The sequence below is a fragment of the Emys orbicularis genome, chromosome 13 (assembly GCF_028017835.1).
Source record: "Emys orbicularis isolate rEmyOrb1 chromosome 13, rEmyOrb1.hap1, whole genome shotgun sequence".
Lineage (NCBI taxonomy): Eukaryota > Metazoa > Chordata > Testudines > Emydidae > Emys > Emys orbicularis.
The window spans coordinates 20,980,596-21,006,843 of record NC_088695.1 but is presented as its reverse complement, the minus strand read 5'-3'; the positions used below and the strand labels follow the sequence as shown (position 1 = coordinate 21,006,843).

General features: G+C 47.9%; 1 protein-coding gene and 1 pseudogene across 1 annotated transcript in view; both read right to left on the bottom strand.

The window, feature by feature from the left end:
- LOC135887694 (butyrophilin subfamily 1 member A1-like) overlaps positions 1–17,697 on the bottom strand; it is a 38,662-nt pseudogene extending 20,965 nt beyond the window's left edge.
- The window catches only part of LOC135887695 (class I histocompatibility antigen, F10 alpha chain-like), a 201,739-nt gene that overhangs the window by 80,217 nt on the left and 95,274 nt on the right, over positions 1–26,248 (bottom strand). The gene's annotated exons all lie outside the window — the stretch shown is intronic.

Here is a 26,248-nt window from a genome sequence, read left to right as displayed (position 1 = left end):
ACACACACAGCCAAATATCTATCAACATCTGAAGACAGTGTACTCTGGCATAGCTACTAGGAACAAACTCCTAGGGTAGACCTGGGCTGTGGCACCATGGGCTGCTGCAGGTTTTAGTGACTAAACAAAGGCCTTGTGAAGCTGCAGTGATTTAACACAAGGTGTAAGTTGAAAACCATCTAGGTAAACTGATTTTTGTGTAAGAGAGGCCTTTTGTTTTATTGTTTATTTTAACTCAGTTTGGAACAGGTTTAACTAAACCAGTGATAGCTGCCTTTAAACCAGGGGTCTCAAGGTCCCGGCCTGCGGGCCATCTGTGGCCCAAGAACCTCCCCACTGCGGCCTGCGGAGGAGAAACGCATGCAGACACGCTGCCAGCAATGTTTGCTGCAGGCGCGGCCCCTGCAGCTTTTATTGGCTGGGGGAGAGGGACAGAGATACCATCGCTAATGGCTGGGCAGAGTCAGCCATGGAGGCAGCATCATTAGTTGCCGGGCAGAATCAGCCATGGAGGCAGCATCACTAGTTGCTGGGCAGAGTCAGCCATCGAGGCAGCATCACATTTTTCCACAATGAATATAAACAAGTCAAAATACCGAACACAACTATCTGATACACACCTTGCTGCAATCCTGAAGGTTTCAACTGCACAGTCACTGAGGCCAAACATCAACAAACTGACAGAACTGAAGCATTGCCAGGTGTCTGGCAAACACTAAAAACTCTCTGGCAGGCGAAGAATTGTATAAAGTTGTATAACAGTTTTATTATTTCTAAGAAACTCAAAATAAAAAAATAAAATATAAACGTTTTCTTTTCTGAACACCATCTTCAGTGAAACTAGTGGCCCGCTGGGATGATTTGAGGACTGGCACTGGCCCTAAGGTAAATTGAGTTTGAGACCCCTGCTTTAAACGGATGTAGGAGCGTCCACATAGGAGTTCGCACTCATCTAAATAAACTGGATTAAAAACCAATTTAATTTAAACTGATACAACTTTCCCATGCAGAGAAGGCCAGAGGCTCTAAGGCCTGGTCTACACTTAAAATGTAGATTGACACAGCTATGTCACTCAGGGGTGTGAAGAATTACAATAGAGTGCTTCTATTGAGCTAGCTCCTGTTGCTTGGGAAGGTGGATTACCTACAGCAATGGGAAAACCCTGCCATCGCTTTAGTCTGCATCTGCACTATGGGGTTGCAGCGGCATAGCTAGAGTGCCACTGTAGCCCCCCTAGTGTAGGAAAGCCCTAAGTTACATTCTGGCAGCCTTGTTGTGAAAAGGCACCAGGAGCTGCTTGGCAGCTCTGCCTGGGGAGATCATGGTGTATTTATTACCTAACTGAATATTATCTCATTCTTTGGTGAGCAGTGGAAGCTGAGACCAAAAGGGTGAAATCCAACAAGGTTTATTACGACAACAATGAAGCAACACCCATATTTACACTTCCTGTTTCCTGTTGGCTTCTAAACAAAGACTACAGCTCTCAGCAATCAATGCTGGATCTAGCAACACCACATTTCCCTCGTCTTAGAACAAACTCAATCTTACGGCAGTAATAATAATCCAATAACCTGCTACTATAATAAACATAAATTATGTAATTAGCAAATAAACAATAACTAAGAAGTAGTTATGTAACTGTAATTAGTATTCTAGTTATAATAGAAGACTGTTCCTTTAATAATTACAGAACACAGTCTCTAGCCAATACAGTTGGCTGTCAGACTCTGACAGCATATACGTCAGGCCCAATATCCTGCCAGTTATCCTGTATTGTCAGCAGAAAAGGGCTAGTTAGATAGTCTGAAACATTGCACTATGTCTTAGTAAGCAGGGGCAAGATGAATAGTGCTCCAGACTGACCATCTGACAGCTTGTAAGCGTGAGGTCCTTGTGACGGGGTCCCTGGGGTGCAACATGGACTGTGGGACCACTGAGCCCTCTGTCCCTCCAACATGGGGTGCCCCTCACACTGTGATGCTGTGTCAAGCCACATACCCCTGGTAGGCACTACCCTTACACAGCCATCCATAGACAGCAACACACCCAGCTGAGTTACATGAATGCTTCTCCCAGTCATTCATGAACCAACAATAGGGAGGCTCCAGCCAATTCCCCCCAGCTCCCCAGACAATTCCCCCCAGCTCCCCAGCCTTGCACCCCAGAGCTGTACCATCTTGCCCTGGTCAGAAGCCTAACCAGTATAAGTTCATTACCCAGACTGCCCCTGCTTCGATGTAAACTGAGCTGAGATTTCCCAAGCACTTCAACCAAACCACACTGTTTTAGGTAAAATATAAAGTACAGAAAGATAGATTTTAAGTGATTATAGGTAGCGAATGTAGAGATCAAAGTTGGTTACCTAAGAAATAAAAGTAAATTCACAATCTGAGTTCTATAAACTAAACAGGATAGTATAGTTCCTCAATACACAGGCTGGGACTCTTTTCCAGCCTGAAACCGCCCTCCCACATACAAAGTCTTTGTCCTCCAAACATGTTTCCAGGTGTTGAGTTGTGGGGGGGAGTGAGGCCAAGTGATGCTGTCACTTCCCCTCTTTTATAGTTTCTTCCAGCTTGTTGGAAAAATCCTTTGCTGTGGTGTGGGGATCAGGTAGTCTCCATTGGTCAAGCAGTCTCCATTGTCTACGTGTTCTCTCTGAGAAGTTTCCATTGTATACAGTTTCTGAGATCCTTTCCTTGATGGGTGTTGATGAGCCATTAACCACTGTCTGCCTCCTCCATTGTTGCACCTGAAAGGTTGGTTGTGGGTGTTCCCAACCTCACAACATATTTCAGTAACACATACATAGCAAAACTTCATAACTTCCTATACCATGATAGCACATACAATCCAACAGGATATTAATGTTCAACAGATCAAGACTTTTAAAATGATACCTCTCAAGGCAAACTTTGTACAAAACGTATCATAATTCTATGACAGTGATGAATATGGGAGTTCCAGAGTGCTACTCTGAGGTACAGAGTGTCACAGTCCTTTTTAGAAACAATTTTCTGTGGGGAAGTGAACCTGGGTTCTCCTTTTCCTAACATTCCAGGTTTTCATACTTCTATAAACAAGCCACATTTGAATTTCAGTTCCCTGACCCCACAGCATTTATCTGCATCTTATATTTTTGTGGTTTTCATTGAACTGTTTGTCTGATATCCGGCAGCAATGATATATCAGATATAGGCCCGTGTAATCCAGCAATGTTTAATTTAGTATGCATCTCTCTACTGTGCAATAATTCAGCAGGTGACTTTTGTGTTGTGGCATGGCGTGTAGCCCTGTAGATTTATAAGTAATCGTAGTGAAGGTTGTCCACACTTTTCTTTCCAGCATAGCTGTCTCCAGACTGTCTTTCAAACTTCTATGGAATTGTTCAATTTCTCAATCAATTTGAGTGTAATACATGATTATTTTCTACATGTAATGTTAAGGTGTCATAGAATCGTAGAAGATTAGGGTTGGAAGAGACTTCAGAAGGTCATCTAGTCCAACCCCCTGCTCAAAGCAGGACCAATCCCCAACTAAATCATCCCAGCCAGGGCTTTGTCAAGCTGGGCCTTACAGACCTCTATGGATGGAGATTCTACCACCTCCCTAGGTAACCCATTCCAGTGCTTCACCACCCTCCTAGTGAAATAATTTTTCCTAATATCCAACCTAGACCTCCCACACTGCAACATGAGATGATTGCTCCTTGTTCTGTCACATACCACCACTGAGAACAGCCGAGCTCCATCCTCTCTGGAACTCCCCTTCAGGTAGTTGAAGGCTGCTATCAAATCCTCCTTCACTCGTCTCTTCTGCAGACTAAATAACCCCAGTTCCCTCAGCCGCTCCTCGTAAGTCATGCACCCTATTCCCCTAATCATTTTTGTTGCCCTCCGCTGGACTCTCTCCAATTTGTCCACATCCTTTCTGTAGTGGGGGTGCCCAAAACTGGACCGACCCCTGGGGCACTCCGCTTGTTGCCGGGTGCCAACTAGACATCAAGCCGTTGATCACTACCCATTGAGCCCGACGATCTAGCCAGCTTTCTATCCACCTTATAGTCTATTCATCCAATCCATACTTCTTTAACTTGCTGGCAAGAATGTGTGAGACTGCTTTGCTAAAGTCAAGCTATATCACGTCCACGACTTTCCCCATATCCACAGAGCCACTTCTGTTCCCTTCTGCCAGAAAGGTTTCAAATTCCAGTGAGGAAAATTGTGTTCCATTGTCCAACAAACACTTTTCAGGTTCCCTTCCCTGCTAAAGACAATCGACACAAACTTGATGAGTATAGCAGAGATGACATATAAATATAATAATGGACATATAATATCAATGGCAAGCTTTTCCCATGTGGCATCTGGAAGAAGAACAGGCTGTAATGGTGGCACATGATCACCACCATTTTGTCATGTAACTGGCTAGTAATGCACGTTTTTACAGCTGCTTCAACCTGAGCATGCATTCTTGGCCCCAATACAGGTCACATAGACACTCTTTCATTCTGTCAGTCCCTTGATGTGTATCATGTGCCAGATGTATGAATTTTGTCTGCAGTGTGTCGGGTACAATAAACCAGTCAGTACCTCATAATACCCATCTGTCTAGTACAGAATTGTTTTGAGTACGCTACAGTAAAGGGGCAAAGCTGGATCAAGCATTTGGGGTTGTGTAGCCATTTTGTTATCAGCTGTTCCTGCAATCTTTGTTGAATGGGGCATGCTAAGTAAGCAGCTTTGAATTATTCTTGTGTAACGGATGTGGGGGTGCCTGCTATAAGTGCAACTACATTGTCACCATCTGTCGGCAAGGGCAGGCAGGACAAGCATCACATTTTGAATTCCCAGCCTTTATTCTGTGACATACATGAAAGACAGTAGTCTTGCTGACCATCTAGCAATCTGGCCTCCCACTCATCCAAGTCCTTTAGAAGTTAACAGTGTCGTCAAAGAGCTATGATCTGTATGCGACTTGAAAGTCTGGCCCCAGAGCTAAGTTCTCCATTTTTCCATAGTCCATAGCAAGCAAGTGCTTACTTTTCAACAGATGAATACTTCCTCTCAGCTTCTGTAAGTGTTCTTCAAGCAAATGCAACAGTGTCCTCCATGTTGTCATCCTGGATTTGAGTAAGTGTTGCTCCCAGTCTGTAGTCTGAGGCAGGGTCAAACAATGCAAGTGCTGGACTATTTTCAATCAAATCTTTCACTGTTTCAAAACAACTTGTGCAACAGTCATCCAGGCCAAGCTCGAGATTCCCTGGAGTATGTTTGTAACGGTGACTGAAGTGTTGTTCAGAATCAACTTGGCATACCATGACATAAAAACTAAGAAAGCATGTAAGGTTTATGTGTCTCTTGGAGGTGGTGGTTTTTAACCACCATGATGTGGTCCAGGTCAGGTTTCAATCCAGTCTCCAAAATTATGTGCCCCAGAAATAACAACTCTGTTTGTCAGAATTGGCATTTGGCGCAATTCAGTTTCAGCCCTGCAGTTTTGATGTGGTTTAGTACTAGGGTGACCAGTACTGAATTTATGAATATGTTAAATAGTACTGGTCCCAGTACAGACCCCTGGGGGACAGCAACTCTATGCATATAGAGTGCATCCGAAGAAGTGGGTTGTAGCCCACGAAAGCTTATGCTCTAATAAATTTGTTAGTCTCTAAGGTGCCACAAGTACTCACATAGGAGTTCGCACTCATCTAAATAAACTGGATTAAAAACCAATTTAATTTAAACTGATACAACTTTCCCATGCAGAGAAGGCCAGAGGCTCTAAGGCCTGGTCTACACTTAAAATGTAGATTGACACAGCTATGTCACTCAGGGGTGTGAAGAATTACAATAGAGTGCTTCTATTGAGCTAGCTCCTGTTGCTTGGGAAGGTGGATTACCTACAGCAATGGGAAAACCCTGCCATCGCTTTAGTCTGCGTCTGCACTATGGGGTTGCAGCGGCATAGCTAGAGTGCCACTGTAGCCCCCCTAGTGTAGGAAAGCCCTAAGTCACATTCTGGCAGCCTCGTTGTGAAAAGGCTCCAGGAGCTGCTTGGCAGCTCTGCCTGGGGAGATCATGGTGTATTTATTACCTAACTGAATATTATCTCATTCTTTGGTGAGCAGTGGAAGCTGAGACCAAAAGGGTGAAATCCAACAAGGTTTATTACGACAACAATGAAGCAACACCCACATTTACACTTCCTGTTTCCTGTTGGCTTCTAAACAAAGACTACAGCTCTCAGCAATCAATGCTGGATCTAGCAACACCACATTTCCCTCGTCTTAGAACAAACTCAATCTTACGGCAGTAATAATAATCCAATAACCTGCTACTATAATAAACATAAATTATGTAATTAGCAAATAAACAATAACTAAGAAGTAGTTATGTAACTGTAATTAGTATTCTAGTTATAATAGAAGACTGTTCCTTTAATAATTACAGAACACAGTCTCTAGCCAATACAGTTGGCTGTCAGACTCTGACAGCATATTCGTCAGGCCCAATATCCTGTCAGTTATCCTGTATTGTCAGCAGCAAAGGGCTAGTTAGATAGTCTGAAACATTGCACTATGTCATAGTAAGCAGGGGCAAGATGAATAGTGCTCCAGACTGACCATCTGACAGCTTGTAAGCGTGAGGTCCTTGTGACGGGGTCCCTGGGGTGCAACATGGACTGTGGGACCACTGAGCCCTCTGTCCCTCCAACATGGGGTGCCCCTCACACTGTGATGCTGTGTCAAGCCACATACCCCTGGCAGGCACTACCCTTACACAGCCATCCATAGACAGCAACACACCCAGCTGAGTTACATGAATGCTTCTCCCAGTCATTCATGAACCAACAATAGGGAGGCTCCAGCCAATTCCCCCCCAGCTCCCCAGCCAATTTCCCCCAGCTCCCCAGCCTTGCACCCCAGAGCTGTACCATCTTGCCCTGGTCAGAAGCCTAACCAGAATAAGTTCATTACCCAGACTGCCCCTGCTTCGATGTAAACTGAGCTGAGATTTCCCAAGCACTTCAACCAAACCACACTGTTTTAGGTAAAATATAAAGTACAGAAAGATAGATTTTAAGTGATTATAGGTAGCGAATGTAGAGATCAAAGTTGGTTACCTAAGAAATAAAAGTAAATTCACAATCTGAGTTCTATAAACTAAACAGGATAGTATAGTTCCTCAATACACAGGCTGGGACTCTTTTCCAGCCTGAAACCGCCCTCCCACATACAAAGTCTTTGTCCTCCAAACATGTTTCCAGGTGTTGAGTTGTGGAGGGGAGTGAGGCCAAGTGATGATGTCACTTCCCCTCTTTTATAGTTTCTTCCAGCTTGTTGGAAAAATCCTTTGCTGTGGTGTGGGGATCAGGTAGTCTCCATTGGTCAAGCAGTCTCCATTGTCTACGTGTTCTCTCTGAGAAGTTTCCATTGTATACAGTTTCTGAGATCCTTTCCTTGATGGGTGTTGATGAGCCATTAACCCCTGTCTGCCTCCTCCATTGTTGCACCTGAAAGGTTGGTTGTGGGTGTTCCCAACCTCACAACATATTTCAGTAACACATACATAGCAAAACTTCATAACTTCCTATACCATGATAGCACATACAATCCAACAGGATATTAATGTTCAACAGATCAAGACTTTTAAAATGATACCTCTCAAGACAAACTTTGTACAAAACATATCATAATTCTATGACAGTGATGAATATGGGAGTTCCAGAGTGCTACTCTGAGGTACAGAGTGTCATAGTCCTTTTTAGAAACAATTTTCTGTGGGGAAGTGAACCTGGGTTCTCCTTTTCCTAACATTCCAGGTTTTCATACTTCTATAAACAAGCCACATTTGAATTTCAGTTCCCTGACCCCACAGCATTTATCTGCATCTTATATTTTTGTGGTTTTCATTGAACTGTTTGTCTGATATCCGGCAGCAATGATATATCAGATATAGGCCCGTGTAATCCAGCAATGTTTAATTTAGTATGCATCTCTCTACCGTGCAATAATTCAGCAGGTGACTTTTGTGTTGTGGCATGGCGTGTAGCCCTGTAGATTTAAAAGTAATCGTAGTGAAGGTTGTCCACACTTTTCTTTCCAGCATAGGTGTCTCCAGACTGTCTTTCAAACTTCTATGGAATTGTTCAATTTCTCAATCAATTTGATTGTAATACATGATTATTTTCTACATGTAATGTTAAAGTGTCATAGAATAGTAGAAGATTAGGGTTGGAAGAGACTTCAGAAGGTCATCTAGTCCAATCCCCTGCTCAAAGCACGACCAATCCCCAACTAAATCATCCCAGCCAGGGCTTTGTCAAGCTGGGCCTTACAAACCTCTATGGATGGAAATTCTACCACCTCCCTAGGTAATGGATTCCAGTGCTTCACCACCCTACTAGTGAAATAATTTTTCCTAATATCCAACCTAGACCTCCCCACTGCAATATGAGATGATTGCTCCTTGTTCTGTCACATGCCACCACTGAGAACAGCCAAGCTCCATCCTCTTTGGAACCCCCCTTCAGGTAGTTGAAGGCTGCTATCAAATCCTCCTTCACTCGTCTCTTCTGCAGACTAAATAACCCCAGTTCCCTCAGCCGCTCCTCGTAAGTCATGCGCCCTATCCCCCTAATCATTTTTGTTGCCCTCCGCTGGACTCTCTCCAATTTGTCCACATCCTTTTTGTAGTGGGGGTGCCCAAAACTGGACCGACCCCTGGGGCACTCCGCTTGTTGCCGGGTGCCAACTAGACATCAAGCCGTTGATCACTACCCATTGAGCCCGACGATCTAGCCAGCTTTCTATCCACCTTATAGTCTATTCATCCAATCCATACTTCTTTAACTTGCTGGCAAGAATGTGTGAGACTGCTTTGCTAAAGTCAAGTTATATCACGTCCACGACTTTCCCCATATCCACAGAGCCACTTCTGTTCCCTTCTGCCAGAAAGGTTTCAAATTCCAGTGAGGAAAATTGTGTTCCATTGTCCAACACACATTTTTCAGGTTCCCTTCCCTGCTAAGGACAAGCGACACGAACATGATGAGTGTAGCAGAGATGACATATAAATATAATAATGGACATATAATATCAATGGCAAGCTTTTCCCATGTGGCATCTGGAAGAAGAACAGGCTGTAATGGTGGCACATGATCACCACCATTTTGTCATGTAACTGGCTAGTAATGCACGTTTTTACAGCTGCTTCAACCTGAGCATGCATTCTTGGCCCCAATACAGGTCACATAGACACACTTTCATTCTGTCAGTCCCTTGATGTGTATCATGTGCCAGATGTATGAATTTTGTCTGCAGTGTGTCGGGTACAATAAACCAGTCAGTACCTCATAATACCCATCTGTCTAGTACAGAATTGTTTTGAGTACGCTACAGTAAAGGGGCAAAGCTGGATCAAGCATTTGGGGTTGTGTAGCCATTTTGTTATCAGCTGTTCCTGCAATCTTTGTTGAATGGGGCATGCTAAGTAAGCAGCTTTGAATTATTCTTGTGTAACGGATGTGGGGGTGCCTGCTATAAGTGCAACTACATTGTCACCATCTGTCGGCAAGGGCAGGCAGGACAAGCATCACATTTTGAATTCCCAGCCTTTATTCTGTGACATACATGAAAGACAGTAGTCTTGCTGACCATCTAGCAATCTGGCCTCCCACTCATCCAAGTCCTTTCGAAGTTAACAGTGTTGTCAAAGAGCTATGATCTGTATGCGACTTGAAAGTCTGGCCCCAGAGCTAAGTTCTCCATTTTTCCATAGTCCATAGCAAGCAAGTGCTTACTTTTCAACAGATGAATACTTCCTCTCAGCTTCTGTAAGTGTTCTTCAAGCAAATGCAACAGTGTCCTCCATGTTGTCATCCTGGATTTGAGTAAGTGTTGCTCCCAGTCTGTAGTCTGAGGCAGGGTCAAACAATGCAAGTGCTGGACTATTTTCAGTCAAATCTTTCACTGTTTCAAAACAACTTGTGCAACAGTCATCCAGGCCAAGCTCGAGATTCCCTGGAGTATGTTTGTAACGGTGACTGAAGTGTTGTTCAGAATCAACTTGGCATACCATGACATAAAAACTAAGAAAGCATGTAAGGTTTATGTGTCTCTTGGAGGTGGTGGTTTTTAACCACCATGATGTGGTCCAGGTCAGGTTTCAATCCAGTCTCCAAAATTATGTGCCCCAGAAATAACAACTCTGTTTGTCAGAATTGGCATTTGGTGCAATTCAGTTTCAGCCCTGCAGTTTTGATGTGGTTTAGTACTAGGGTGACCAGATGTCCCGATTTTATAGGGACCATCCCGATTTTTGGGTCTTTTTCTTATATAGGCTCCTATTAACCCCCACCCCCGTCCTGATTTTTCACACTTGCTGTCTGGTCACCCTATTTAGTACTGCATGGAAATGTTTTTCATGTTCCTCGTAAGTCTTCCCAAACACAATAATTTCATCCAAATAATACTGTACTCCAGGCTGATTCTTCAGAATCACTGACATTATTCTTTGGAAAATGCTGGGTGCCAATACAAGTCCGTATGGTGCATGTTTCAAGTGGAATAGATCCTCAAGCGTAATGATGCTGTGAGATCTCTCTGTCCTCCTGTAGTATAACTTGGTGATATGCATTCTGTAGATCGAGAGTAGAAAATGTCTTTGTGTCACAAAGATCCACCAATGCTTCTTCTATGTGTGAGTGGATAGCTGTCAATCACAATGGCTTTATTAGGCTCCCTTAAATCTATGCTAAGACAAATACCTCCAGTCTTTCTCTTTATCACTACTATTGGTGAGACTCATTCAGATGATGCAATCTCTTCAATAACACCATTTTGTACTAATTTTTTAACCTCTTGTGCTACAGTATCCCTGACGGAGAATGGTAGAGAGGGAAATTCTGTCATACAGCTGTCACTTGAGGTCAAAATTTAAATTCGTGAGCAAATCCAAATGCACAGCCACTGGGGCTCCTCTGTACCATCCTCGTTAAGAGCAGAGACCAGAGTTTGTGCTGTAGTGGTGCCAGGTGGGGTAAAAGCATTGTGCCCATTGCCTGCCTACATGTTTAGTGAGGGAAACAAATTGCTGTTTAGGATAGCAGTACCCCTAGGCATAGGACAGAATTCTGCCGGTACACATTATGTATCAAATGTCAGGGTTGCAGGTAGTCAACCAAGTACAGGGATGTGGTTCATCAAGTAGCACACTAGGTGTAAGCTCAGTTCAGTAACTGATACATGTCCAAAGTATTGCAAGCAAATCAATTCAGGTAGTATAGAAACTGCTGAGCCAGTGTTCAACATTCATTCCACCACCTGGGGCTTCACTCCTGCTGCAGCAGAGACATGAACAGCACACGTTATTTTATCCACAGTGTCTGTGGAGCTGCTTCCATCCACACCCAATGCAGTAACCTCTGGCATGGTAACCGCACGTACTTGTTGATTAGGATGGGTTGCTTTAGCATACCTTAGGGAAATGTCCGCTCTTTTTGCAGGCCACTGAGCTCCCTCTGCAAGCTTTCCAGTATAGTCCAGGGATCGGCAACCTTTGGCACACAACCTGCCAGGGTAAGCCCCTGGCGGGCCTGGCTGGGCTGGTTTGTTTACCTGCCGCGTCCACAGGTTCGGTTGATCGTGGCTCCCACTGGCTGCGGTTCACTGTCCCAGGCCAATGGGGGCTGCAGGAAGCGGTGCAGCCCGAGGGATATGCTGGCCACCCTTCCCGCAGCCCCCATTGGCCTTGGATGGTGAACCGCGGCCAGTGGGAGCTGCGATCGGCCAAAGCTGCGGACGCGGCAGGTAAACAAACTGGCCCAGCCTGCTAGGGGCTTTCCCTGGCAGGCCACGTGCCAAAAGTTGCCGATCCCTGTGTAGTCTGTAGTGGGGTGTTACATTCACAGTGGTGACATTCTTTTCCTTGTGTGTTTTGAAATCACTGGGCATGTTACTTCTCATTTACATTGCCCTTGTAATTTTTCAGCTGCCTTGTTGTAGTCCAGATGTAGTGGTTGCACGGCTTGCATCGCACCTGCTGTTCCTGAGCTCATTATATTCACCTCCACCATTGCTGACTCGATGTGATTAGCAATGGTTACAGCTTTCTGCCATTTCAATTCTGGTTCAAGCAGTAGATGTTCTCTAATACGAGGCACAGCTGTTTTCTCCATGAGCCGATCTCAAATAATTTCATCTGCCATGTTGCCAAAAATCACATGTGACAATCAGTTCCCTTAAAGCAGCAATATACTGATCTGTCAGTTCCCCTGGTTTCCACGCTGGTGGAATTTATAGCGTGCAGCTACCACATTCACTTTAGACACACACACAAATTAATGCAGAGAGTGCTGTATCATATTTATTATTCAGAAGGGAAGAGTGTAACATATAGCTGCCCTTCTGCTCCAAGGCACTTAAATAAGCAAAGCACATTTTCTTACTTCAGAGAGTTCTCTGTCATTAACTGCAAGGACATCGTACTCAGATACTCTTATCCAAGCATTAAAAGCAATTGGAAGCTCTCCTAGGCTTTGAAGAAAGGGTGCAGGTGGATTCAGGGGCAGGAGAGCCATCCTAGTCACCACTTTGTTGAGCAGTGGAGGCCGAGACCAAAAAAGTGAAATCTAACATCAAACAGCTCCAGAAGCAGCTGCTGCAGCAGCCCCTGGCCTCAGCACATACAGATGCGCTTACCCTTCCTGCTAGTTCTCTAACCTCAAAGACTACAGCTCCCAGAAATCAATACTGTATCTAGCAATATCACACGGGGCTCTGCTAGGCCTTGTTTGCACACTGGGGGGAGTTGGGTTGGGGACTCTCAAGTATTCATAGAATGTCCCCACAAAGCATGGCAGGGAGGCAACTGACAATTCATTCTCTAATCAAAGAATCTGCATTGCCTTTGTTGTCATAACCTGGAGCTACCCCCTCTCTGAGCCCTGAGTATTTTTCCAGGGGAAACCCCTCACTTCACACGAGTCCCAAAGTGGATTTGGATCTCAGTCAGTGTAGGTCAAAGACAAAGAAAGATAATCAAAAGAAGAAATAAAAGATCTGGTCCTGCTGATGTAGCTGCTGCTCTCTCTGTAGTTTCCAGCCCTTTCTAGGATGGACACTTCAAGTCATCAGAAAAGGATGTTTCTCTTTCTCCTGCACACACCCTTAGAAGTTGTGTGGCAAGAAACAAGAGCTGATTTTCAAGCATTTTTCTTCACCTTTTTATCTCCTCTTGCTGTTTTCTCCAAAATTAAAGGTCTAATAGTCTTTAAAAGTCTTTCATAGGTTCATTCACAGATTCATAGATTCCAAGGCCAGAAGGGACCATTATGATTCTGACAGCAGATCTTTTAGAAAAACAGCCAATCTTGATTTTAAAATTGCCAGTGAAGGAGACACCACCACAACCCTTGGTAAGTTGTTCCAATAGTTCAGTGGTTCTCAAACTTTTTTGTTTGGGGACCACTTGAAAATTGCTGAGGGTCTCAGCGGACCACTTAACGATCTTTCCAAAAGTTGTTGTACCATTAACTAACTATTGTAAAGCACGTTGGATAAAAAAACACCTTAATAATGATTAACATTTTTTTTTGTTCTACAAATAAAAGCACACAACTCATATTTTAATATCAGTATTCTTACCTTTCTAATGCGATGGATGTGCCTCTCTCCCCCACCACAGCCGACACAGAGCTGAAGCTGGGAAGGAGTGGGGTCTCTCCCTCACCACAGCAGCCACAGAGCTGGGACTGGGAAGGAGGGGGGTCTCTTCCCAGCCCCAGCAGCCAGAGAGCTGAGGCTGGGAAGGAGGGCCTTCCCTCCCCAGCAGCTGCAGACCTGGAGCTGGGGAAAGTCACCTTTCTCTGGACGCTGCAGCCCTGTACGTCCCAAATTCCCCCCACCTCCTCTTCTCACCCCACTGCCCCCTCCCACTTACCCCCTATTCCCCCCAAGGCCACAACCTCACCTTACATGTGTGTCTTCTCCAGGGTCCAGGCACCTAATTAGTGGAGCCACGCCTGGGTGGGTGGCCCTTCATTCTCTCATGTGCGGCCTTAGAGGGAACTATCTGCGGACCACCTGAATGGAGCTCGCGGACCACAATTTGAGAACCACTGCAATAGTTAATTACTCTCACTATTAAAGAATTATGCCTTATTTCCAGTCTGAATTTCTCTAGCTTCGACTTCCTGCCATTAGCTTGTGTTACACCTTTCTCTGCTAGACTGAAGAGCCATTATCAAATATTTGTTCCCATGTAGGTACTTATAGATTTTCTCACAGTTCTTGCACAACAAAGATGTGAAAAGAACACCCAGAGTGTGGAGAGACACACATTGAAATCTGTTAGCTTATGCCCAGGGCATAGGCTCCTGAACAACTGATGGGAAATAACTGGCAGATAGAAGGGAATTCTGGATACTCGCATGAAAATGAGACACATCAAGTTCCACATCAAAATAAATTATTATTCTGCTGGGAATTCAAATTAGCAGCCCAAGTTACTGACCTGTCACCTTCAGTTCCAGAGTGGCTTCCGCATAAAATCTGCTTGATCGGAAGAAACAGATAAACTGCCCATGGTCAGAGGGGGTGATGTTGCGTATACGCAGGACAACGCTTCCATCCACAATACCATCCTTCAGTAGCTCTGTTCTGCCCTGATAATTTGGTATTTGCTGCTCAGCCTGATCTTTTTCATTCTGATACAGATGGACAGGTTCAGAGAACTTGGATCGGTACCAGCGCACCTTCATCTTCTGAGCACTTGTGTTACGGAAGAGGTGACAGGGTAACAGGGCAGCTTCACCTGCAGAGACCATGATGGGATGATGAGGTCCAATCACCTTGAAATTCACTGTTAAAGGAACCAAGACACACAGACAATTAGACCAGAGGGGAGCTGGATTGCTTTCATAGGTAATGAATGGTGATCTCTCACAACTGCCTAGGCTGCAACTTGACCAGCTAAAACTGAGCTAATGGTGTCTCACTTTATCTGCACTGGAAAACAGGTCAAGTTAGGACAGGCTTAGCTAGCACATGTTAGCTAACCCTTGAGCTAAACTCAGCCACTTTTCCTAGTCAATACCAATCCAGACAGAATTAAAAAATGGGTGATCTCTGTCTCTAAATGTTGTGAGCTGGTTAATGGCTGAAACCAGAACAATTAACCTGTGGAAGACTGTTTGCTAGACTGGAACCGAGGCAGGTGGCCTCTAGAGAGAAGGATGATACAGAACACCTGAAAGGAGAGGCTGTGTCTGTGACATGCTGTGGAGCTTAAGGCCTGGTCTACATGGGAAATTTTTAGTGGTTATGCAGGTGTAATTATACTGGTATAACTCCTATGTGGACCCCCTTATTCTGGTATAATAGTGACCTTTTTCAGTTTGCCTTAAACCCCTTCCCCAGTGACATAAGCTAAACTGAAAAAAAAAGTACTTTGTTTTATATTTGTAACTTGCTATGTATCCTTTCAAATATAGATATTTGAAAAACAATAAAATATAGTACAAAATCCTTCTTTACCCCTTCCACTTATGACATTCTCTGCTTGGTAGCACATCACACAAAATGAATTTACAGCACGTGTCAGTCACATTCAGTTCAAATCACTCTGTTTCATATATTTGACTTATTTGTGTAATGTGCAATTCAAACTTTTGCAGCATAGATTCATAGATTCCAAGGCCAGAAGTGATCATCTAGTCTGATCTCCTGTGTAACACAGGTCACAGAACTTCCTTGTATTTCACACTGGTGACGCCCCTGCTGGAATTCTGTGTCCAGTCCTGGTTCTCACAATTCAAGAAGGATGTTGATAAATTGGAGTGGGTTCAGAGAAGAGCTATGAGAAGATTAAGGAATGACTTGATAATGAGCTCAATTTAGCAGAGAAAGCTATAACACAATCCAATGGCTGGTACAGAAGCCAGCAAAAATAAGTAAGTAAATAAATAAATAAAAGGTGAAAACAGGGGAGTTTGAGTGGGAGTTCAGTGGGAGGAGAAGGAAGGAGGCAAGCACCTATTCCATAGGGGACAGTGAGTAAGTTTTTGTAGTTTTGTGTGGGTTTTTTTCTTTTTTCTTCTTCTTTTTTCTTCAGTTTGCAGAGGCTGGTAGGGCATAGTTTTTTGTGAGAGAAGTAGAGTTCAGATTAGGGGGCAGGGCTTCCCTGATTAGGCAGTGGGGCTTCTCTGATTGGGGGTCTATAAAGGCAGCCAAGCAGCCATCCAGTGGCACAGGAACCAGCAAACAGAGCTGAAAACAGGGGCGTTTGAGTGGGAGGTTGGGGAAGGGAGTGTGTAGTGGTCTGTTTTTGCTTTGGTGTTCATTTGGGGGGGGGATTTTGTTTGGGGATTTGTTATTTTCTCCATGACAGGAGCTTAGGCGGGAAGGCTGTGACAGATACAGAGGCAGCAAGTGGAGGCATAAAAGAGAGACAGTGACATCATCTCTTGGCCTATCTCCCCGCCACCTCCATCTCAACACCTGGAAGATCGTCTGGAAGAGAATGGTCCCAGGCTGGAAGGGTGTCCAGTCCGTGTATTAAGGAACTGTAAGCTACCTGTAGGATCTGTTAGGGTGAGAGACAACTTGATTCAAATCTTACTTAGTCTGTTAAAGTTAAAATTTAGACTGCATTTCTATATTTATTACTTAGGTAACCAACTTTGATTTCTATGCCTGCTACTTATAATCACTTAAAATCTTAGTTAGCCTTTTTTGCATCTCCATCACATTGTTGACTCATATTAAAGGCTAAGATTTTGGTATGGGTATTTTTAATAAAAGTCACGGGCAGGATGTTGGCAATAAACAATAAATCATGGAAGCCCAAGCCCCGCTATATGGGGCTGGAGCCTGAGCTCCACCTCCCAGGGCTGAAGCCTTAGCTCGGCCGCCCGGAGCTGAATCATAATTTTCAGGAAGTCATGGAGGTCCCATAAAATCATGGAATCCATGACCTCCATGACTGACTCATAGCCTTATTCATATTAAATCGGTGATCCACTGTAAACCCTGGATCCTTTTCAGCAGTGTTACCATCTAGTCATTTATTCGCCATTTTATAGCTGTGCGTTTGATATTTCCTTCCTTAGTGAAGTGCTTTGAACTTGTCTTTATTGAAATCCATCCTGTTGATTTCGGACCAATTCTCCAATTTGTCCAGGTCATTTGGAATTCTTATCCTGTCTTCCAGAGTTGTAGCAACCTCTCCCAGCTTGGTGTCATCTGCAAATTTTATCAGCATACTCTCCAGTTCATTATCCAAGTCATTAATGAAAATATTCAATAGTGATAGGTAGAGTCGCAAAAGTTTAAGATGAGACAGGAGGAAAGTTTAAGGTGAAATATGATGTAAAAGTCCACTGAGTACAGGTTACACTGAGACCAAGGGGAGTAAAAAGGGAGAAAAATCAATATCTTCCCCTGCCCGCCCCCCCGCAAAAAAAGATTTTCTTTCTCAAATTTACATAAAATGCTCTTATTATGAATTGTTTCAAAATAACAAAAGATCAATGGTTTTAAAACTGTTGAGAGAAAGTAGAAGACACTCTGTGACAAGAGGCTTTCTACCTGATTCCAATGTAGAAACATGGACCGTAAAAAAGAAAAGGAGGTAACTGGACAGAGTGGGGTTGCCCATGGCACAATGCGAGTGGAAGGAAATCCTCATCTTCATTGTAACTTGATTCACACACCAGAAAGGAAAAGAAAAAACAAATTCCAAGTGAGCAACGTGCTGTAATTTGGGATACAAATTCATTGAGCACAATATGAACCCTAGGACATGTGCTAATTAATAATTGCATCAAAATGTGCGTGTTTGCTACTGTTTTTGTCAAAAGACATAGCAAAACTCGGCTTCACTGTTCACCATCTCAAATTACAGTCCAATATTCTGGACAAAGGCCTTAATACTAGCATTTGCAAAATTCATTGAAAAATATCACAAAAATCACTAACTTTTTGGTTGTAAAATTACAAAGAGAAAGTAGCCAAGAAGAACAAATGTATTTTGTATCTGTTTTTATAATGCAGTGTGAGAAAAGGCATTGCAATGTCTGGGTCTGGGTCACGTGGATAAATACAGAGCATCTAAAGTCATTAGTGAAGCTTCTCAAGTGGAAAAAGGAGCATTTTAAAAACAAATTAAAGGATGAGAACTTCCTGCCACGTACCTCATGAGCCCAGGAGAAACTTCCCAGCAGTTACAGGATCACTGGGACATTTCTAGCTTCTCACAGTCAGTGAAATAATGGACCCTTAGTCCGGGAGGTGCCTTACAATGAAAGAATTCAAGTTATAGTATAAAGCAAAAATAATTTAGGAAAAGAGAATCAGTTCAGTATCATCTGTCCTTGTGCACTTTTATGGTGATGTTTTTTAAACAGCAGCAGAATTTACTCTTTTCTCCTGCATGTAGCAAGGCTGAAGATGCAAGTGAAATTGTAAAGCAGAAAGCCACCATTATCATTTAGATGGTGATATGAAATTAAAGAGTCCTTATGGAAATCTGCATACAGCAATGTGCTTATCTTCTCAGACCCAGCCGGCTTAGCCTCACACACATCCCGGTTGGAGCAGAGTCATTCCCACTGTGGAAGAGTCTGCTTCATCCCAGTATGATGGAGTGATGATAGTCACTCCATAGTTTAAGACTCTAATAGTTTCCTTTATAACCCTGATTTTTGACCCTACATCTATAAACTACAGGAAGATCCTATCAGCCTCAAAATTGGAACCTTAAATCTGGGGCTGAAGTAAACTATTTCTACCAAATTTGATGTGAATTGGACAAGTGGTTGCTGAATTATAACACCCTGGAAAGGAGGGTTCACCAAAGTTAAAAATCTTTTTTGCTGCTTTAAAGCATAAAGAACAAACACAACCACCCATTTGCTTATGGCTCCCTGGCCCCTCTGCTCCCTGGACCCTCTACAGCAGAGGTTCAGGGGCTGCCCCACATATGCGATCCCTGGCACAGCGCCCTAACCCTCTGAACATTCTGCTTTCACGAGACTTGCCCAATGCTCGGCTCTTCCTGCAGCCTCTTGCCTCGTTCACGTGGCTGGGCAGGGGTAGCTCCATTGCACAGACAGCATAGCTAAGCACATAGATTTGGCACAGTCATTCCAAAAGGCAATGGCTAAGTGGGAGTGACTTGGGTCTGCACCATGGAGAGACTGACCTTCTCTTCCTAACTCTGCTAGAAGTGAGCTTGAGCAGTGTCTCTGGTCCTCAGTTACCGCCTCTGTTAGAAGGGGGAGAACGGTACTTGTTGGCCTCCTAGGATAGGGACATGGGGTGGTATTCACAAAGGTACTTCGGTGCCTGAGTCCCATTTTTAGGCACTGCTGAGACCCACGAAACTGCTGCTTGGCTGCTGCCCAACCCTGTAGGTGCCTTAGCTCACTTGGCTGCTTAGTGCCTACGTTTCTGCAGCACAAATTCCCTACGTGCCTAAGTCTTTGCCTCAATGCATGTGCTCTGCTGCCTCCCTCTAGGTTTCCAGATGCCTCTCCCCTGCCTAACCCCCAAATGTGTCCTTTATAAACAATTGATTAATATGGAGCTTCCCTGAAAGTTTTATTACTGGGGGCAGGAATAATTAACAATCAAACCCAGTGTCTTCATTTTAATTTCAAGGGTCTGTTTCCATATTATTCTAAATAAGGAGGATTTTTGGTCACATATTTGCAGATTTACTATGAAACAAGCGATTTTCTGTCTTTATCGAGTACCTCTATGCTTTGCCCTAGGGAGAAGGCTAATGAAAAAGAAAAGCAAACAGGGTGAGGCAGTGAAGTAGCTTCCTGCTCTGTAAAGCCTCCATCACACACAGCCAGGGCCGGCTCCAGGCACCAGCCCACCAAGCTTGTGCTTGGGGCGGCACCTGGAGGGGGGCGGCGCGGCGCTCCGGCCGCCGGGGAGAGCAGGGCCATGGCCGGGGCTCGCCGCCCTGCCCGCCCGGCGCCCTCCCCCTGGGCGCCGGGGGGAGAGCGGAGCCCCGGCCGGGGCTCGCCGCCCTGCCCCCTGCGCTCTGGCCGCCGGGGGGAGAGCCGAGCCCCGGCCGGGCTCGCCGCCCTCCTCCCAGGGCTCTGGCCGCCCTCCCCCACGCCGCCGGGCTCGCCGCCCTCCTCCCAGGGCTCCGGCCGCCCTCCCCCACGCCGCCGGAGGGAGAGCGGAGCCCCCGCCGGGGCTCGCCACCCTCCCCCCGGGGCTCCGGCCGCCCTCCCCCCCAGGGGCGGGGGGCGGCCGGAGGCTTTTTTGCCTGGGGCGGCAAAAAAGCCAGAGCCGGCCCTGCACACAGCACATGCTAGTCAAGGGCTGTTAGAAAGAGTTCTTGGTTTCCCAGTTTGTAAATCCAGGGATGACAACACACTCTTGCCTTTGAACCTGTGAAGGAAAAGCCCTGCAGAGGGACTCAACCGGTCATGCTGATGGTGCCAACACTTGACCCCAATTCCCCGCACAGCTTTGATGGCTGCTTGTTTTGGTGCCCTTAGGAGCCTCAACTGCTAATGAACAGCGCCCGGACACTTGTTTGTGCTGCAGACTTTGTGGAGAGTGATTCCCAAGGGCTCTGGGCTCAGCGGGCAGCAGCGTGGCCTGTACATGACTGGGCCCATAGAGCAGTGGTTCTCAAACTTTTGTACCGGTGACCCCTTTCACATCGCAAGCCTCTGAGTGCAACCCCCATTATACATTAAAAACGTTTTTATACATTTAACACTATTATAAATGCTGGAGGCAAAGCAGGGTTTGGGGTGGAGGCTGACAGCTTCCAACCCCCCATATAATAACCTCCCAACCCCCAGTTTGAGAACCCCTGCCCTAGAGGGTCTGGCCGGGCTAGTGCAAGCCCTGGTGCACTCGAGCAGGGCCCCACACAGGCGCTGGGTGTTCCCAGGCCAGGGCCTGGCCCAGCCCCTGGGGAACGGGCAGCGCAGGCAGTACAGCCAGATGAGCCCACGGGGTGGCTCCCTGGCACTGCCGGGCCGCAGCTGCGGGGTCTAGGGCGCCGCCGATCCCCCAAGAGCCGCAAACGGAGCTCGCGGGGGGAACGGGGGAGAGGAGAAACTAGAAGATATGTTGCCCCGGTGCTCCCTCTATTAGAGTCTAACCTGGAACAGTTACCGGAAGTTATGTTGCCCCAGTGCTCTCTCTATTAGAGTCCAACTGGGAACAGTGACCGGAAGTGACAGCACTCAGTAAAACCTCTAACAGATTCCCAACGGGAACAGTGGGCGGAGGTTGCTCCTCTTCCATACCTGGGGGATTGGGAGCTAGTGGAGAGGGGGAGGCCTGGCGGCATTGAGACGGGGGGCACCTGGCAGGTATTGGGGCGTGGGGGGAGTGAGGAGGGGCGGCGTGTGGGGGTCCCTGCTGCAGTGCAGCAAGCTGGACCCTGCACCCCCGTGCGCACTGGGGATGGTGCAGAGCGGCGCGCGGGGCAGGGAGACATCTCTTGCTGGGGGGGCTTCCCAGCAAGGGCGGCCCCTCCCCAGCGTCACAGTAGCTTTCGCTTTCGGCCTCGCACCACCGGCCCCTCGCTCTAGAAATGGGAAGGCAGGGCCGGGCTTGGCAGCAGCTAATGGGAGATGGAGTCAGGGGAGAAACTACATCTCCCATGGTGCCATGGGGTCCGCAGTGGCTGATGGGAGATGGAGGCAGGGGAGACACTACATCTCCCATGGTGCCATGGGGCCCGCAGTGGCTGATGGGAGATGGAGGCAGGGGAGACACTACATCTCCCATGATGCATTGCCTCACTCCCCACCCAGCTGCTTCTTGCGGGGGTAGCCTCACAGGGTTATTGAGCTATGGCCCTGGGATTTCCCCTCCCCTGCCTAGAGCCCCCCAACCCCAGGCTCCGTAGGGTTTGCAGGTGGGGTCAGGGCCGGCTCTAGGTTTTTTGCTGCCCCAAGCAAAAAAAATTTTGGCTGCCAACCCCCACCCCCCACACCAGCCCTGAGCTCTCTCTCTCTCCCCCCCCCCACTGCACCCTCCTGCCGCCCCAGCCCTGGGTCACTGGTAACTCGCTCCCAGGGCGGGTCATTCAGCAGGAATTTTGGATGTTCACAGAACACAGACAGGATTGGTTCCCATATGGTTACAGAACTGCAGTAAAGTGGAACAATTTTCAGCTTGTGTGATTGGAGGATATCTGGATGCATATTATAAGACTGTCCTACATAAATGAGGAAAAGTTGAGGTGCCTTTATTATTCTTTTGTTCCATTCTTTGTTTCTATGGGGAATTTGCCAATGCAATATCACTGTCTTCCTTTCAAAGAAATAAAACTAAAACTAGAAAAAAAAAAAAAAAAAAAGCAATGGCTGTTGAAAATAGCAATTTCAGTCCTAATAACCACTGGGAAGCATTTCTTGCTCAATTTATTCTACTTTTTCCACAGCAAGTTACAGTGGATCAGTATATTTGATTTGGGAGAAATGAAGTAACAGCTGCCCAAATTGCGCTTGAGCCCTCCTGAATTTTGAGGGTGTTCAAATCTGGAAGGCAGGTGCTAGATTCCCTTTCTGAATATTAGCTAAATCTGGAAAAGAAAAGTCAATTTCTGCTTCCATGGCTCAGAAGTGTAAATCCTCCTACGTGCCTGGTACTGTATCTAAAGCTGCCCAGGTCCTAGTAGAGCCTCCCCTCCCTTACTTTTCCGTTTAAATTCTAGTGGGATCCGCGTACCTCCCTTGCTAGGCTTCAGATAGAGAGGTGCACTGTCCATTTAGTCCACCCAATACTTTCTTTGGGGGAGAGCCCAGGGCTGGGGTGGCAGGAAGTGCGGGGGGGGGGGGAGCCCAGGGCTGGGGCAGCAGGAGGTGCAGGTGGGGACCAGAGCTGGGGCAGCAGAGGGTGCGGGTGTGGGGGGGAAGAGCCCAGGGCTGGGGCGGCAGGAGATGTGGATGGGGGCCAGAGCTGGGGCGGCAGGAGGTGTGGGTGCAGGGGGAGGGAAGAGCCCAGGGCTGGGGCGGCAGGAGGTGCAGGTGGGGGCCAGAGTTGGGGTGGCAGGGGATGCGGGTGCGGGGGAGGGAGAGCCCAGGGCTGCGGTGGCAGGAGATGCGGGTGTGGGAAGTCCAGGGCTGGGGCAACACGGGGGTGCGGGGGGAGCGCTGGGGTGGGGGGGCAGCAAAAAACCTAGAGCTGGCTCTGCCCCTACCATTCACAGCAAGCTGCAGCGTGAGGTTTCAGTTCCACACTCCTTCCCCCTCCCTTTCCTGTTAATTGCGGCTGAGGGAATGCTGGGAAATGTAGTTCTTTCCCTGCTCCAGGGCTGGCTCTATAGGCAGGGAGCTAACTAAGGAACTACAGCTCCCAGGGCCCCCTGTTGGTTCTCAGCTCCCATGCTGGATTCTTGCACCCTTGCAAATTTGCTGCCCCAAGCAACTGCTTGCTTTGCTGGTGCCTAGGGTTACCATTCGTCCGGATTCCCCCGGACATGTCCGGCTTTTTGAGCTAAAAATAGCGTCCAGGGGGAATTTGTAAATGTCCGGACTTCCCCCCCCATGCAGAGCGCGCGCGGCTAACAGGGTAGCTGGCCGGATGGTGCCACTTACATGGGGCTCCGACAGCCAGAGAGAGCCCCTCCTCCTCTCCCCTGCAGCAGAGATCACTCCCTCCCTCCCTCCCTCCCTACATTCGCAGATCGCCTCCGGCAGTCTGGAGCTCCTCCCTCGCTCCTCCTCCCCTGCCAGCCAGACTGCCTGGACGAACGGCCGAGGCCGTTCCTGAGCAAGCTCACAGAGACATTAGGCAAAGGCCAACAACAAGGGGGCCAGGGGGTCGGAGAAGGGACGGAGGTTCTGGAGGGGGCAGTCAAGAGACTGGGGGGGGTCGGGAGTTCGGGGGGGGCTTTCTGGGGGTGGGAGTGTGGATAAGGTTTTGGGCTGTCAGGGTACAGGTAGGGGGTAGGGTGCTGGGGGGGCATTTGGGGGGGTCTTAGGAGGGGGCAGTTAGGGGACAAGGAACAGAGAGGCTTAGGTAGGGGGTGGGGTTCTGGAGGGCAGTTAGGAGCAGGGGTCCCAGGAGGGGGCAGTCAGGGGACAAGGAGCGGGGGGGGTGTTTGGGAGTTCTGGGGGGGGGATCGGAGCAGTCAGGGGACAGGGAGCAGAGGGGTTTAGATGGGTCGGGAGTTCTGGGGGGGGGGCTGTCAGGGGGTGGAGAGTGGTTGGATGGGGCGTGGGAGTCCCAGGGGTCTGTCTGGGGGTGGGGGTGTGGATAAGGGTTGGGGCAGTCAGGGTACAGGTAGGGGGTAGAGTCCTAGGGGGTCAGTTAGGATGGGGGGAGGGTCTCAGGAGGGGGCAGTCAGAGGACAAGAGGCCGGGAGGCTTAGGTAAGGGGTGGAGTCCTGGGGGGCAGTTAGGGGCAGGGGTCCCAGGAGGGGGCAGTCAGGGGACAAGGAGCGGGGGCAGGGTTCGGGGTTCTGAGGGGGGAAGTGGGAGGGGCAGGGGTGGGGCTAGGACAGGATGGGGCGGGGCTCCTCCCGTCCTCTTTTTTGCTTGCTGAAATATGGTAACCCTACTGGTGCCTAGAGCCGGCCCTGGGTGGGGTGCCCTGGGAGGTTGGGATCAGGGGAAGATGGGAGGATTGGCGGGTGGAGGGGGGCTGGAGAGCTGTAGCAACCAAGGCAGTGAAGGTGGCCACTCACATGTTCCCAGAATGCCGAGGGACAGGGCGGGGAGGTAATATCTATTATTGGAATAAATTCTTTTGGGTAGAGAGACAAGCTTTTGAGCCAGGCAGGGCTCTTCTAAAGGGCTGGTAAAGGTGCTCAAAGTGTCACAGCTAAATACCAGGTGGAGTCCTCTACCCAGAACACCAGCCATTCCAGTGCTTCTGGGTACAGTGTGGACCCATCCGCACCCGTATTACCAACCCTAGTGCCTAACCCAGAGGTGGTGCAACCAGGGGGCACTGCCACATTGGTGGGGGTTTACACAGGCCACTGCCCTAAATGACCACCAGGGGTCACACAGAGTGCACTGTGTTATTTGGCCACCAGATGTCACAGCCCAACAGGTGGGGTACACACAGGCCACTACCACAACTGACCGCCTGAGAGCACTGCAGCGGTGGTGGGGAATATGTTCAGGGCACTGCCTTGCCTGGCCACCAGGGGGCACTGCCACAATGGTTGTCGGGGGAGGTAATTCACACAGGCCACTGCCCTACCTGGCACCAGAGGTCATACAGCATGCACTATGTTATCTACCAGGGGTCACTAATGCAGTGGTGGGATAGGAATCCATGCAGGGCACTGTCACGGTGGTGGTGGTGGCGTTCACACAGGCCAGTGCCCTTAGTGGCCACCAGAGGCCACATAGCATGGACTGTTTTGGCTGGCTCCAAGGGGGTCACTACTGCAATGATGGGGTGGGAATACATGCAGGCTCTGCCTCTCCTGGCCACTAGGTGGCACTGCCACAATAGTGTGGGGCAGATACGTATAGGGCACTGCCACACCGTGCCACTTGGGGGGACAGTCCTCCAATTGATGGAGATACACAGAGAGCAGTGCCCCAGCTGGCCAGCAGAGGTCACTATCTGTGTGTGTGGGGGGGTAATAACTGGAGAGCACTGCCTCACTTAGCCACCAGGGGTCACTGCCCAAATGGAGGAGAAACATACAGTGCCCTGTCCCAGCTGGCCAGCAATGGTCACTGCCTCATTTGGGGGCATATACACAGGGTACTGCCCCATTTTGGCATCAGTGGACAAGTCCCCATTGCGGAGCGGTGATACACACTGGGAACAAGGGTCACTGCCACATTACCCAGGGTACTGCCCGACCTGACCACCTAGGATCACTGCCACCTTGGGTTGGGTTGGGGAATACACCTAGGGCACTACCCCACCTGGCCAACAGGAGTCACTGAGTTGAGGGTGGGATACACAGACGGCACTGCTCCAGTGGGTGAGATATACACAGGACGCTGCCTCACCTGGACACCAGGGGTCACTGCCACAATTGTGGGGGTGGATCACACAGGTAATTGCCCTCAGTGGCCACCAGGGGTCGCTGCAGAAATGGTGGGGTGTGGGTGGGGGTAATATATACAGGGCATTGCCCCATCTGGCCACCAGGGGTCACTGCTCCAACAGGGAGGCACCTCCAGGGCACTCGCTTGCCTGGCCACCAGGGGTCACTGGCACAGTGGTTGTGGTTCTTAGCATATGCGCAACCTGCCTCAGGTGGCACCTGACCAGGATTCATC